We start from the raw sequence: 14603 nt of genomic DNA on the forward strand, positions 1-14603 counted from the left end.
CTTAATTGACAAATATTCAAGAACACATTTGCATTGGTTTTAACAAGGGCCAACAAAACTTGGTTTCCTAAAACACTCATTACTGTACTTGTGTAGTATCTGTTCACCATGATGGCAGAGATCAGGACTGGCAACATGATTTTATTGAACCCAGTGCATAATTTGTATTCAGGCCCACCTTCCATTCAACATGTACATATGCAATACCCTGAGAACAGAAGGTGCTGGAAATCTTTCAGTACACACATTCAGACTGGGAGGTGAAGTGCGCAGATGAAAATAAGGTACTGGCAACAGCATGAGAGGAGCCAAGCCCTGTGCACCTCCATGTGCCTCACACATGGAAGGAATCGCAGAAGAACAATAGGATAGAGAAGCAAGGGCCAGGGGCAGGGCAGGTTATTTATTTATCAAATTTATGTCCTGCTCCCTCTCCCCAAATAGGACTTGGGGCAGCTAACAGTGTATAAAATGTACCAATAAAAAAAGAGGTGGCAGAGCAAAGGGAAACAGAGAAAGAGAAGAGAGTGAGTCTCTAGGAGGAGGAGGAGGAGGAAGAGGAGGAGCTGAGAGGTTCAGAGGAGAACTCAAAAGCAAGACCCCAAGATGAGGGCTCACACAGGCCTGGGCAAGGAAACTCTCCACTATGCATAAGTTGAGGCTTGGCCTCTTAGAGGGCAGGGTGCCCATAATGTTATGGACTGTCTGAACTATCATAAACCATTGGTGTCTGAAGTTTCGCTATCTCAGAGAGCTTCTCTGGGAGCGTGGAGCAGGGCTACAACATGCTGCTGTCCCCTGACCCCACCACAATATTAATGGATTTGTTTGACTCTCCTGATGAAGAACAGAGCTGGATGTCATCTGCATATTGATGATACTTTACTCCAGACCTCTTGATGACCTGTTCTGGTGGTTTTATGTGGGTGTTACATTGTGCATTGTGGGATTCCACCACACAGATGCCATGGAGACCAGCAGCAGCCCCTGAGAAAGACTTTCTGGTGCTGATCATCTAGATAGTACCACAACCACCAAAATTGGTACCATCTCAGCTAGCTGGTCCAGAAGGATACCACAGATGAGGGTATCAAAACTGACCAAGAAGTCCAGGGAAACCAACAGGGTTGCAGTCACCATTTCTCTCTCCACGTGAACATCATCTATGAGGGTGACCAAAGCAGTTAAAATGGATCCAGTTGGTCCACCTCACCCAAGAAAATGTGGAATAGCTTGGCTATCACCTGCTTAAGCACCTTGACCAAAAGGGGATGTTTGCTATTGGTTGGCATACAAAATCATTCAGTCCAGGGAAGTAAAGTGCTGATGGCTATTCCTGAAAAGATGGTAGGGCTGAGATTGTTTTGTGCTTCTGCTATAGTTTTTATTGGATCCTGAGAAATTATTTGTTTAAACTGGAAACATTAAAAAGAAATAAGGCCTTGGATACTTATAGGAAGTTCTGGCCATAGAGTTCCTGACAATTCCTGGAGCTACCTGGAAGTGACAAAGGTCGCTCTAGCAAGCATCGGAAACAATATGGTAATCTTACCATAGAGTCTGTAGCAATTGCTAGAGCTACCCTTGTCACTTCCACGTAGCTCTAGGAGTTGTCAAGAACTCTATGGTCAGAGCTTTCAGTAAGTATCCAAGGCCTTATTAAACTTTTTAATTTTTCTCTTGCGATGCTGCCTCCCACAAATCTCCCATCAGTTGTCAGGCAGTGCCTGGCAGCTCTGCTAGGGAGGCTCTATAACATTGGCTCACAAGCTGGCTTTTCCTCCTTTCCCAAGATCCTCTAGTGAATGGGGAAATACCTTTTCCAGCAAAAATGGAATGTGTGGCCAAGGAAAATTAAAAGCTACCCGCTGACCTTACTTTGCTGAACTTGTTTGAAACAGCATTTATCTTCTTGCCTGGCTGATTTCCAGTTACCAGAGACTGAAAGAAAAATACATCAAGAACAAGAGTAAGCTGTAGATGCCTCCCCCCTTTGTTTAGGTTCTTTTAACGTTCGACTCCCAACTCCATTGTATACTTTTTTACATATGGCTGGGTGCACGCCTGTCTTTTTTTCCCCTACCAGAGTTAATGGCTACGGGGAGGAAGCAATTTATTTCAGGGAAGACACATCTGAAGATATTGAGAGATCTCATCCTGCATTAGTGGATCTTTCCCTCATGGAAATAGTATATTTTAGTTTTGTGTGTTCATTTGTTGGTGTATTGTATAGTTTTTTTCCTGTTGTAAGCCACTTTGGAGAGAAGTATATAAATATGATTGTTCCTGAACAGTGATCTTCTGTCTATCATATAATTGGGAGGGGTGTTTACTGATGGGGACAAAGTCTGAGCCTCCAGGAGGGCATTTCACGTGTCATGTTGAATGGGTGCCTGTGGGCTACGATGTGTGATTCTGCTTGTATAACTGTGTGTCAGTTGTGAGGTGTGTTCTTGGGCTGGAGAGGCTTAAGGAGGCAACTAACTTCTGCCCTTTCCAAGCTGGTGTGGCAGGTATGACTGCCTATATGTGGTGGCCAACCACTATGGCATTGCTCTGGGGTACTACTTTGGCGTAACACAAGGATACACCAGTATAACCCCAAGATACACTGGTGTAATGCCTACTCATTCCTGTCAGGTCGCCAGCCTCTAGTTTGCACCTGGAGATCTCCCACTATTACAACTGATCTCCAGATGACCAAGATCAGTTCCCCTGGAGAAAATGTCTGCTTTGGAGGGTGGAATCTATGGCATTATAGCCTGCTATATATAGCCTGTATTTTTGGCCACTGTGTGACAGAGTGTTGGGCTGGATGGGCCATTGGCCTGATCCAACATTGGCTTCTCTCTCTTATGTACTTATGTTCTTCTCCCCTCCCACCCCAAACCCTGCCCTCCTCAGGCTCCTCCCTTAAAATCTCCAGGTATTTCCCAACCCAGAGCTGGCAACCCTACGTATCAATGATGCTGTGTCCCATAGCTTTACACTGAGACAGATAACTACACAGGATATTCCAGATGTTAATTAGGGCTTTTATGTTTATGCCCCTCAATATGAAAAGTTTCCTCCCCATGAAAAGGTAGCATATCAGGGAGAAAAGTTATAGCCTCATATTTTCCACCATGGGCCAATCATATATGCTCAAGAAATGTTTGACACGGACACATAATCTGTGGTCTGGAGTGGTTCTATCCAGGAAGAACCGTACCATGTGATAATTTGAAATGTATAGCTGCAGGGCTATTTTTGGGCAGGAACGCACAGGAACGGAGTTCCGGCTGGTTCCCAAGTTGGCCACGCCCAGCAGGAACTCATTAGCATAATAGGCCACACCCAACAGCAGAAACTCATTTGGATTGGCTACATTAGGGGTGTGTAGCCTAACATGCAAAGGAGTTCCTGCTACAAAAAAGCCCTGGATTTTGACAACAAACAAGGTAAACAGAATAACAAGCAAAAGGTGGGTGTGGCTAGACGACCACACTTCTGGTAACATGGGGGTGCGGCCTAATGTGCTAATGAGCTGTGCTGTCAGGGGTGTGACCTAATATGCTAATGAGTTTCTGCTGTTGGGTGTGGCCTATTATGCTAATGAGTGCCTGCTGGGCTTTTTCTACAAAAAGAGCCCCGTATAGCTGTAGTAACAGTACGTAGTCTGCAATACTAGAACATATGAACATGAGAAGGGCATTGTTATTTCCAATCAAAAGTCCATCTCAACAAGAATCCCAGCAGTGTTTTTAATAGCAACCAGCATTTGATAAACTGGCAAGCTGGCTGTGAAGTCCCTGATCCTGTTGTCTTCAGAAAGATACTTCTGAGTATGGAAGTTCCATTCAAACATCACAGCTGTCTTCTATTAATTTTTACTAATCCTTTAAAAGCCATTTACGGTAATGGCCACAACCATATCTTGTGCCAGTTAAGTCTATAAGTTGATTAAGCATTAGGAGGACAAGTACTTTCTTTTGCCTGTCCTGACCTGAACCAAATGTCAATCAATTTCACGGGGTAGCCCAGAGTCCTAGGTTTATAAGAGATGATTAAAAATTCTTCCCACTCATACTGTTAAGAATTTGTGCAGTTGTATGCTTTACTTCTTCTTAAATTAATACATTAGAGAGCCAGAGGACATTTCCTACATCTTCTCTCATTCTGTGAAACAAACAGGAAAAGCCTGTGGTATCTCTCCAACATCATAATTAAAAATGAGAACAAAGCTTTTTTTTAAAAAAAACTCTTCTTGAAAAGTTTACTGGAAAGCAGCATGGTAAGCTGAGATCGTTGATTTGATTACCAAATCTAAATACATTAGCAGCAAGACAGAAAGTGTATTACAATTATTAGGTAATTAGCTGCTCTGATTATCATTTGATGGATGCTTTTCTGAGGCCTAGTATTAAAAGAAGAAGGCACTTTACCCTTTACACACTTGAAGCCTATGGTGCAGTGGTTAGATTATCGGACTAGGAGTTTGGAGATCCAGGTTTGACTCCCCACTCTGCTGTGGAAACTTGCTGGGTGACTTTGGGGCAGCTATACACTCTCTGCCTACCCTCCCTCACACGGTGAGGGCAACATGGAGGAGAGGAGAATGATGTAAGAGGCTTTGGGTCCCCATTTGGGAGAAACATGGGGGACAAATGAAATAAATTCAAAATGTGTACTAGTTTCCTGTGCAGCAAGAACTTCCTGCTACTAGGACCCCCCCCCTTGCCACCATGATTTTCTGTGGACTAGCTATAAGCAGAACACAAGTGCACATGATGAAGCCCCAGTAGCCTTTTTCAAAGGAATAGTTTTATGAATGGGTGATCTGGGATGGGGAAATAGCAGTAGGGTGGATACTTTCTTTGCCCATTTTTCTTTCCCTTCTGCAAACCACACAACAAATTGCCCCCAGCCCCTGAGATTTTCTAGTTCAGTGGGGGGGGGGGGCAGCTGGAAAATGGCAGGTCAGGAAAGATTTAACCACTTCTTCACTCCCTCTGAGCAGGAAGGCCAATTCATCACAGTCCTGTTACTTACTACCAGTTCATGCTTGTTCTGGATTATGAGATCAGGTGAAACAAAAAACAAGGTATAATATAGGTTCCAAAGACCTTGTGGTGATGTTGGAAAGGACCATCAAAGCAAGAGATGAAAAAAAGTGGCTTGCTATTGTCTGCCTCTGTGTAGCAACCCTGGACTTCCTTGGTGGTCTCCTATCCACGCACTAACCAGGGCTGACCCTGCTTAGCTCCTAAGGCCTATTACACACCCACATCTTACTGCAGATTTTCTGAGCAGTAAGCTCTTAAGCTTGACTTCTGTGCCCTCCTTACACACCATTCTTTTTCCTCCGCTGCGTTTATTCTGCAGCTACAGTTTTAAAAACGTACTTTTCTAAATCAGGGTGGGAGCGTCGCTTGTGACGTGTGGGGGTGGCATCCAAAGTTTCTTTTTAAATTTACACAATCGCCCTATTGTAGCTGTGCAGTAGTGTCCAGCAAGCGTCTTCCATTTAAATCCTCACGGTTCAGGTTTTGCTCATAAGTTAAATTATGCTGCCCTCAATGACAGGTCGCAGTCCAGCGGAGCTCCTTATGCACCGCCGCTTGACAACCATATTGGACAACTAACAAGTAGCTGCAAAGCTCTGTTTTCCATATTGCCAAGCATTAGGGGATTCTCTGCTGTGTTTACTGGTGACCTTGTATACACCAGGAACTACAGCAAGGGTCCATTATGGGTGGAAGCAACCGTGACAACCAGCACCAGACCAGTATTGTACTTGGTTTTCACCGCTGAGGAGCAAAATCTGTGCAGGCACCTTGATCAGCTCCGGAGGCATTAGGTTCAAGAGGCAGAGACAGCGGACCCAGACGACCAGAGAGAGAACTGTGACAATTGCATCGCACCCCAGATACCGTCAGAGGCGGAGCCGGGAACAGCAGCGCCACCTGTCGGCACTGGGCGTGAGAACTTCCCTGATACCAGGTGCGAGAACTCCTCTGACACAGGGCTTGAGAATTTTCAGACACCAGTGCTGCCCAGTGATCTGGGAACTCCCAGCACTCACCATCTGGTCGTACCCCGGGACATTGGTCCAAGCAACACCAGCCATGGGGCCGAAACACCTGCGGTGGGACCGAGGCGCTCACAATGCATAAGGACTCGGCCCATGAAATTACAGGACTATGTGTGCTGATTTAGGGGGGAGGGGTGTTATGTATTAAGTCAAGAAAGGATTGATTTAGCTTAAGCACAGTTCCATTAGAACTGAGCATTTCACGGATTAACAAATCAGAGAAGCCTTTGACTTTGGCGGGAACCAATCTCATTGGTTCCAAGCTCCGTATTCCAATTGGTTGTTATCTGTTTGTGGGGTGTGGTTTTGCCCGTTCAAATCACCTATAAGTCAGCCTTGTTCTATGTATGTTGTCTAGTGTTGTTATGAGCTGAATAAAATGCAATCACTTGTTTAAGAGCTGCCTCGATCTCAGTTTATAATACACCCATTCTTGGGGAGGGGGTAATGGAAGGTAATCTCATACCCAGTTTAGGCTATGTAGTTATTTTTCTGTTCCAGTTTTATATTCTTAGCTGCTGCATCACCTGCAAGCTGTTATCACACTCACTCCATTTGTGTCAGCCTTTGTGACTGTTAAATAAAAAGCCTTCTCTTGAAAGGTGTTTGAGACTGTTTTGTATTCTTATCCACACGCCTGGGCAGCTTGGACAAGCTACATATCAGGGCATCTAAAGGAGTTTGATGGCAGCAGATACCCAAAACCGGAAAGCCTCAGAAAGAAATTAGGAGGGAAAGGGGAATCCCACCAAAGGGCCAAGATTCCTGACAAAGCAGCAGCAACTGAGCTCTCTCTTGGCCATTCGCTGTCTTGGAAAGTGACAGGAGGAAGAGAGAAAGAATAAGGGATTCTGGGGGTGATTGTGATGGCACCAACACCAGGCTTCTCCTATTTATTTTATTTATTTAATTTATCTTTCAACTTTCTACCCCGCGCTCTCTCTTGGCCATTCGCTGTCTTGGAAAGTGACAGGAGGAAGAGAGAAAGAATAAGGGATTCTGGGGGTGATTGTGATGGCACCAACACCAGGCTTCTCCTATTTATTTTATTTATTTAATTTATCTTTCAACTTTCTACCCCGCTCGAACCCCCAGGGGGTCTCTGAGCGGCTTACAGTTAATCACTTATCCCTACCTATGGCCACATATGCTGGGGATGGGGACTGCTCTACCGGCACCCTGTGGAGGTCTTTTCGTTGATCTTCTTCCTCCCAGTCGGCTTGTCGGCTCGGCTTTTTCCGGCTTCCGGCTCTCACTTCCTCCTTCTCTTCACGGTCTTCCGGTGGTGGATCGGCAGGCCCCTCTGGCGCGCAGGTACGCTCCGGTGCGGCTCCGGCTCCGTCCGCTTAGGCACCGCCGCGCCTGCGCCTTCCACGGACCTCGCGTCTCCTGGCTCCGCCTCTCTGTTATATCCTCAAAGGTCATTCTACTCCATCTGTGTGCAAAGGCGAATCCCCACTGGCTTACTCACAATGATAAACACAACAGAGTGAGAAAATGATGTGCTTTATGAATAAAATGATTTTGTCTGTTGAGGTTTGGCTTGTGAACAAAAATCTTATTATCAGTCATTCAAAATAAACAGAATTAATATAGACCTGTCTGCTTTCTGAAATGTCTGGGAAAAGATATGGCAGACATATCTGGAGCATTTTTGAAATGTACGGTTATGATTTGGCATGCACATTTTGCTCATTTGTTCACAGATGTTCCAAAGTATGCAAAATACAATGCACAGTAGCAAGGAGCTTGGATTCTTAAATACATTTATTTGGAAGCGCGTGTGTGTGTGTGTGTGTGTGAAAAGTACTGTCAAGTTGCAGTCGACTTATGCTGACCTCGTAGGTAGGGTTGCCAAGTCTTACCAGTTTAATAGCGGGGGAGTCCAGGTCTGTCTCCGGAAGTTCTCTCTTACACACGCTGCGATGACATCGCCTGGAAGTGACGTCATCACGTTGGGCACGGGACCACTACAATTCAAGGGAAAACCATAGAGTTTTCCCTTGAATGCTAGAGGTTCCCCCCCCTGCAATGTGCCCAGCGTGATGACATCACTCCTGGGTGATGTTATCATGCTGGGCACGTCTCTGCGTGCCCCGCACTTTGAGGGTGGGGTTCCCCCTGGTGGCCCAATCCGGGCCGGCGGGTAAGGGACCCATCGAGCGGGGGTTCCTTCGTCCCCCTGGGGGACCTGGCAACCCTACTCGTAGGGTATTCAAGGCATGAGATGAGCAGAGGTGGTTTGCCATTGCCTTCCTCTGCATAGCAACCCTGGAAGGTTCATCCAGATACTAACCAGGGCTGACCGTGCTTACCAGGGACAGCAGATCAGGCTACCTTGGGCAGGGTTGCCAGGTCGACTTACCTGGCCAGCGGGGGCCTCCTGACGTCCTTCTGGGAGACCGGAAGTGATGTTGGGCATTTTTGGGCCTACTTCCGGTTTCAGGCCTACTTCTGGTTGGGGGTGACACTCTGGTTTTTGGGCAAAGCTCTATGGTAAATTTGGCTTCAGAGTTTTGCCCAAAAACCAGAGTGTCACCCCCAACCAGAAGTAGCTGTTATCACACTCACTCCATTTGTGTCAGCCTTTGTGACTGTTAAATAAAAAGCCTTCTCTTGAAAGGTGTTTGAGACTGTTTTGTATTCTTATCCACACGCCTGGGCAGCTTGGACAAGCTACATATCAGGGCATCTAAAGGAGTTTGATGGCAGCAGATACCCAAAACCGGAAAGCCTCAGAAAGAAATTAATAAATAAAGCAACAGTAAGGGCATCAGCGAAACAAAATGCAAGAGAAGGCTTCTCCCTCGTCTCACCTCCAACTCCAGAGACCACAAATATGCTCCTCTTCTGCTTCTGCATCCCAGCCCTGGTATTCCTTGGAGGTCTCCCTTCCAAGTACTTGACAGGGTCGGCCCTGCTTAGTTTCCAAGATTTTACAAGATCGGGCTTGCCTGGGCTATCCAGATCAGGGCTGGGCTCAAACTATCTTCACTGACCAATAACTGATCAGTGACAGATTCAGTTTTTCCCCTACTTGTCCCAAGCACACCACTGCAACTAATTTCCTCCGCAGCAGGAAGTGGCTAAGTCGCTTCCCCATCTCACCAGCGGATAAATAGAGAGTATTAGGTCACATGAAATGCTGTTATCCTATCTAACAGCAGACTTGATCGTATTGGAGGGCATGATATTAAAGGTTTTTTTATACCAGTACAGTCCCCTAGCAATCAATAGGGGCTACTCTAGAGCTGGTCTTTTGAGCATTGCAGCCTTAGTATCTTTCTGATGTAATAACAGGCCATGATTATATCCTCAAAGGTCATTCTACTCCATCTGTGTGCAAAGGCGAATCCCCACTGGCTTACTCACAATGATAAACACAACAGAGTGAGAAAATGATGTGCTTTATGAATAAAATGATTTTGTCTGTTGAGGTTTGGCTTGTGAACAAAAATCTTATTATCAGTCATTCAAAATAAACAGAATTAATATAGACCTGTCTGCTGTCTGAAATGTCTGGGAAAAGATATGGCAGACATATCTGGAGCATTTTTGAAATGTACGGTTATGATTTGGCATGCACATTTTGCTCATTTGTTCACAGATGTTCCAAAGTATGCAAAATACAATGCACAGTAGCAAGGAGCTTGGATTCTTAAATACATTTATTTGGAAGCGTGTGTGTGTGTGTGTGTGTGTGTAAAGTACTGTCAAGTTGCAGTCGACTTATGCTGACCTCGTAGGTAGGGTTGCCAAGTCTTACCAGTTTAATAGCGGGGGAGTCCAGGTCTGTCTCCGGAAGTTCTCTCTTACACACGCTGCGATGACATCGCCTGGAAGTGACGTCATCACGTTGGGCACGGGACCACTACAATTCAAGGGAAAACCATAGAGTTTTCCCTTGAATGCTAGAGGTTCCCCCCCCTGCAATGTGCCCAGCGTGATGACATCACTCCTGGGTGATGTTATCATGCTGGGCACGTCTCTGCGTGCCCCGCACTTTGGGGGTGGGGTTCCCCCTGGTGGCCCAATCCGGGCTGGCGGGTAAGGGACCCATCGAGCGGGGGTTCCTCCGTCCCCCTGGGGGACCTGGCAACCCTACTCGTAGGGTATTCAAGGCATGAGATGAGCAGAGGTGGTTTGCCATTGCCTTCCTCTGCATAGCAACCCTGGAAGGTTCATCCAGATACTAACCAGGGCTGACCGTGCTTACCAGGGACAGCAGATCAGGCTACCTTGGGCAGGGTTGCCAGGTCGACTTACCTGGCCAGCGGGGGCCTCCTGACGTCCTTCTGGGAGACCGGAAGTGATGTTGGGCATTTTTGGGCCTACTTCCGGTTTCAGGCCTACTTCTGGTTGGGGGTGACACTCTGGTTTTTGGGCAAAGCTCTATGGTAAATTTGGCTTCAGAGTTTTGCCCAAAAACCAGAGTGTCACCCCCAACTGGAAGTGGACCTGAAACCAGATGTAGGCCTGAAAAGGTCAGTTGGGAGTGGGATTTCTCCCCACCAGCTAGCTGGCCACTGGCGGACTATAGCCTGCAAAAGCTGGGTTTCCCCCACTCCCACTGGGGGGCTGGCAATCCTAAACCTGGGCCTTGGAGTCTTCAAGGGATGAGTCTGAGAAGAGGATCAGAGGGACCAGGGAAGACCTGGCACTGCTGAGGCGCCTGCTGACAACGATCCAGCAGCACCTGCCAGAGCCTGCAAGGGAGGCCTTACCACTGCCCCTGAAACAGTCACCAATCCTCCACTGGGGACAACATGAACCTGGGTCCATAGCACCCATGACCCGCTCTAACTCTGCAGCAGCAGAAGGCCCAGTTTTAAGATAGTGCAAATGAGGCAAAGTCCCAGACTGGGTGAATGCAAACCCACCATGGTGCTGGCAGAGTTTTAAATATGCGAAAGGAGCGGAGCTCAAGCTGCTGGAAGAATAAACAGTTTTATTTAGAAGAGAAACAACTATGTGAAGAGGAGAGGAGGTTCTAACTATCTAACCATCTAACTGTGCAATGAACCACCAGGGAGGAAGAAGACTCAAAAGAGGAGGGAGTCTCCAGTGAGCGAATCGGGAGACAGGAGGGGATCATTTGAGGCATAGGAGAACTGCCTTACTGGAGCAAGTGGTCCGCTAGGCATGAGCCTTGTGTCTCCAGCTCCTCAAAGCTTGAATAGCCCCAGGGTCAAGGGTCCTGTACCCCTGCAATGGCAACCTGACTGCACAGAGCACGACAGCACCCTGATTTTTATCTATAGAAAGTGGGCTGGTGATTTCCACTGGTTTCCCCTTTCCACAGAAGATTCTCATGTTCTCCCCAATCATAAAGGAACTAGTGATGTAATTGGGGGAAAGGGTTCAGGGGCCTGCACCAGGAGAGGGAGCTTGGAAAGTCCTGCTTTATAAAGTTAGGAGATGATTGGTGTTGCAGAATTAGGGCTGGATTGAGCCTCAGTCCTCTGCTAAACCTCTGGCACACCTATGATACTTTAATTTCTATAGCAATTAGCCTCTACAGTTGAATCTGTGGTTCTGTTTCCCAGGAGGTGTCAGGACTCTGCTAAGTGCTGTGGCCTTCAGGATAATACTGTACATGACTTCTGCCTTACATGACCTTTGCCTTTTGGAATGTTTATACATTATCAAATTCTAAACACAGAGAGTATCTGAAGCTAGCTTGCTGGGACTTTCTTAGTCAGCCTTGACTCTCTGAGTCAACCTAGCTTAACCCAGCTTTCCTTGACTTCCCTGACCCCAGAGATAGAAAGAATGGGCCGAGCTTTGCTGTGTACCTCACAGATGTATGTCAAATGCTCATCACAGACTTGACTGACAATTACATTAGCCCCTATGGTTGGAAAAGGGTACTTAATGTCTAAATTTAGTTTTGTTCTTTGTTGATCTGACCAACCACCCTTCCATTATGGGTTTGACAGGGCGACCAAGGATCTCTTTTATAGAACTTCAGGTGCACTATTTATGTATTGAGGTTGTATTGAAATATTCTATATTAAATACTGAAAGGCTACAAGAATGTTTTCTGATTTAGGAGTGTGTAATGGAATAAACTGAGTTTTGGTTTAGAACAACCCTCTCTCTCTCTCTCTCTCTCCCTCTCTCTCTCTGCAATTGGGAAGCCAGCTTCTCTCCCTCCCCAAAATGAACACGGTGGGAATGGGAATGAAAAGGTTCCTGCACCCCTAATTTCCCCAGCAGTTGGATATAAACAAGTGGGACTTACAAATGAACATGCATAGGACTGGGCTTCATGCTCAAGGCTTCATGGGAAAGGGTGGGGTTAAATTTTAAAGGACAGGCCTGAGGAAGAAGATCTGTCTCCTTTCAGTGGACTTAGGTCAAGGGGGTCCAAGGTTCATGGCAGGGGAGGCCACAAAAATTTTGCTGATGGCTTCAATGGCTATGCCGAGGATATTTCCGACAGAGACTTGTGGGTTATAGACACCATGCTATATTTCCATGATTCCTTAAAGAGAGGTGCAACTGTAGACCTGTTTTCTTTAAAGGAACACGAGAAGTTACACTGAGGTTCTGAACACTGATGGAATCTATTGTGGGTATAGGTGCAGGGCATCACAGGTTCTGTTTTTATCTGCCCCAAATACAGTATAGGGATGCCAGGCTCCAAATGGGACCTGGGGACCCTCCAGAATTACAACTCATCTTAGTTCCCCTGGAGAAAAGGACAGCATTGTAGGGTGGACTCTATGGCATTATAGCTCATGGAGGTCACCATCCTCCCCAGGCTCCATCCTCAGTTCTCCAGGAGTTTCCCAACCTGGATCTGGCAACCCTAGGTTGCGGTCACACGTGTCAGATGAAGCGGAGGGGAAGAGAGGCTATTTCCTCCGGAGGAATTTGGCCCGCAGTTGCACGATCACACAGTCTTTGGAAGCTGTGGGCACAGTCCACCACTGCATCATGTGACGCAACTGTGGGTCCCCCCCCCGTTTATTTCTGATGCGCTTAAATGAGGAATCGATTAATCGCATCTCCGCACTGAGGGCTCCCTATGGAGTTTGTGATGATGCGCATACTGAGAAGGGGAAAAAACAACGGCACGGAGTCGGGATGGCCTGGTCAGACCATCCCAATGCCATGAGAACGTGCCGGAGCGATCAGTCATAGAAAGTCCGTCCGTGGCCCATCGCAACCCGTTAACTACTGGATTTCCCCCAGTGTCTTTTAACTCCACTTCTGCAGAACGCTGATGGCTGCGGGGCGCTTCCCAGATGTTGTTGTCTGACTGCGCCCTTTAAATCTGCCCGGTATTCGCACCTATGGCGGGTCTCATTGTGTGTATGATCGCAGCCCTACTTCTCCATCCCCTGCCAGTGGCCTAGAGGGACCTGAAAACCCTATTACAGTACAGGACTGAGGAGCCCCAAGACTGGATCCAAAAATTCAAACATCATTGCCCACACTCACAATAGAAATCTAATCGACAAACAAGTGGCCACCTTAAAATAACAGCCTACATCTACCACTCAAGGTAGCTGCCTCACTCAGTTCAACATTAAGGGCAGCTCAATTAACTTCAGTTGTTTTCTACAAGAGCATAAATTTTCAATTCCTTTGCAGTTATCATTTCCAGAGTAAGGAACCATTAAGCCTTACAAATCTGGATTAATGCCTTTGTTACTTCCTGTTCACTTGTTTAGTAGCAGAGAATAGTGGAGTGGTTTGAGAATCCACTTGCTTTAAAAAGATGAGTTACTTCTGATACTGAGGGATCTCACCTATTAAATTTACAATATCAAAATAAGCATTCCCTGATTAAAACACCAAACAATGAAGGAGAAAAGAACTATGGGATGTGATTCTAAATGTACTATACTATTCATGACCACTTCTGCTGCTTGCCCACTCCCTGACATCAAACAGAGGAATCTAGCATCAGTTAAAACTGAATACATTTTGTTTATTTGGGTATTTTTACTTTACTTTTCTCCCATTGGGGACCTGAAGCAATTTACAAGACTACAATTTAAAGAAACAAAAGAAGGAAGAGGGCAATAAATTACATTCTGGCCTGGTCATGGATCCAGGGCTGTCTCACTCAAGGCCAGAGGTTGAGAGAGCCATGGACTAAGAACCAAGGGACACGATCCCTTTGGCTCTTACCCTTCCGCTTGTGCCAAAAGGTTCATACTTCTGGAATGCAGCTGACAGAGACATTCTCAAGATTCCCCTCCCTTATTTTTTATCTTAGTATTCGCAAATAAATAGTGTTGCAATATTTATTTCAAGCCTTCCAGGACCTTCTCTCCCGTCTCAGCTGGTCTTCCCTCTCCATCTTGGCTTTGCAGCCTACCTGTGAGAGAGTCATGACCACCTGGGGATAACCATGCACAATTTGAGAACTGGTGGTCCCAGGGGTCGTTTCCTGCAGGAGTGCACAGGAGCGGAGCTCCGGCAATAAAGAGCCCAGGGGGCAGGCACATGCAACAAGCTCCACCCCCTGCTCCCAGCAGTCCTCAGTCAGAGCAAGAAGCAGCCAGGTAAGCTG

The 14603-nt window shown here is 46.6% G+C and overlaps 1 protein-coding gene across 1 annotated transcript in view; it reads left to right on the plus strand.

The window, feature by feature from the left end:
- Nucleotides 1-14603, plus strand: part of PHF21B (PHD finger protein 21B) — a 242321-nt gene that overhangs the window by 38274 nt on the left and 189444 nt on the right. The gene's annotated exons all lie outside the window — the stretch shown is intronic.

Source organism: Gekko japonicus, unplaced genomic scaffold (genome assembly GCF_001447785.1).
Source record: "Gekko japonicus isolate JY-2015 unplaced genomic scaffold, Gekko_japonicus_V1.1 scaffold1577, whole genome shotgun sequence".
Taxonomy (NCBI): domain Eukaryota; kingdom Metazoa; phylum Chordata; class Lepidosauria; order Squamata; family Gekkonidae; genus Gekko; species Gekko japonicus.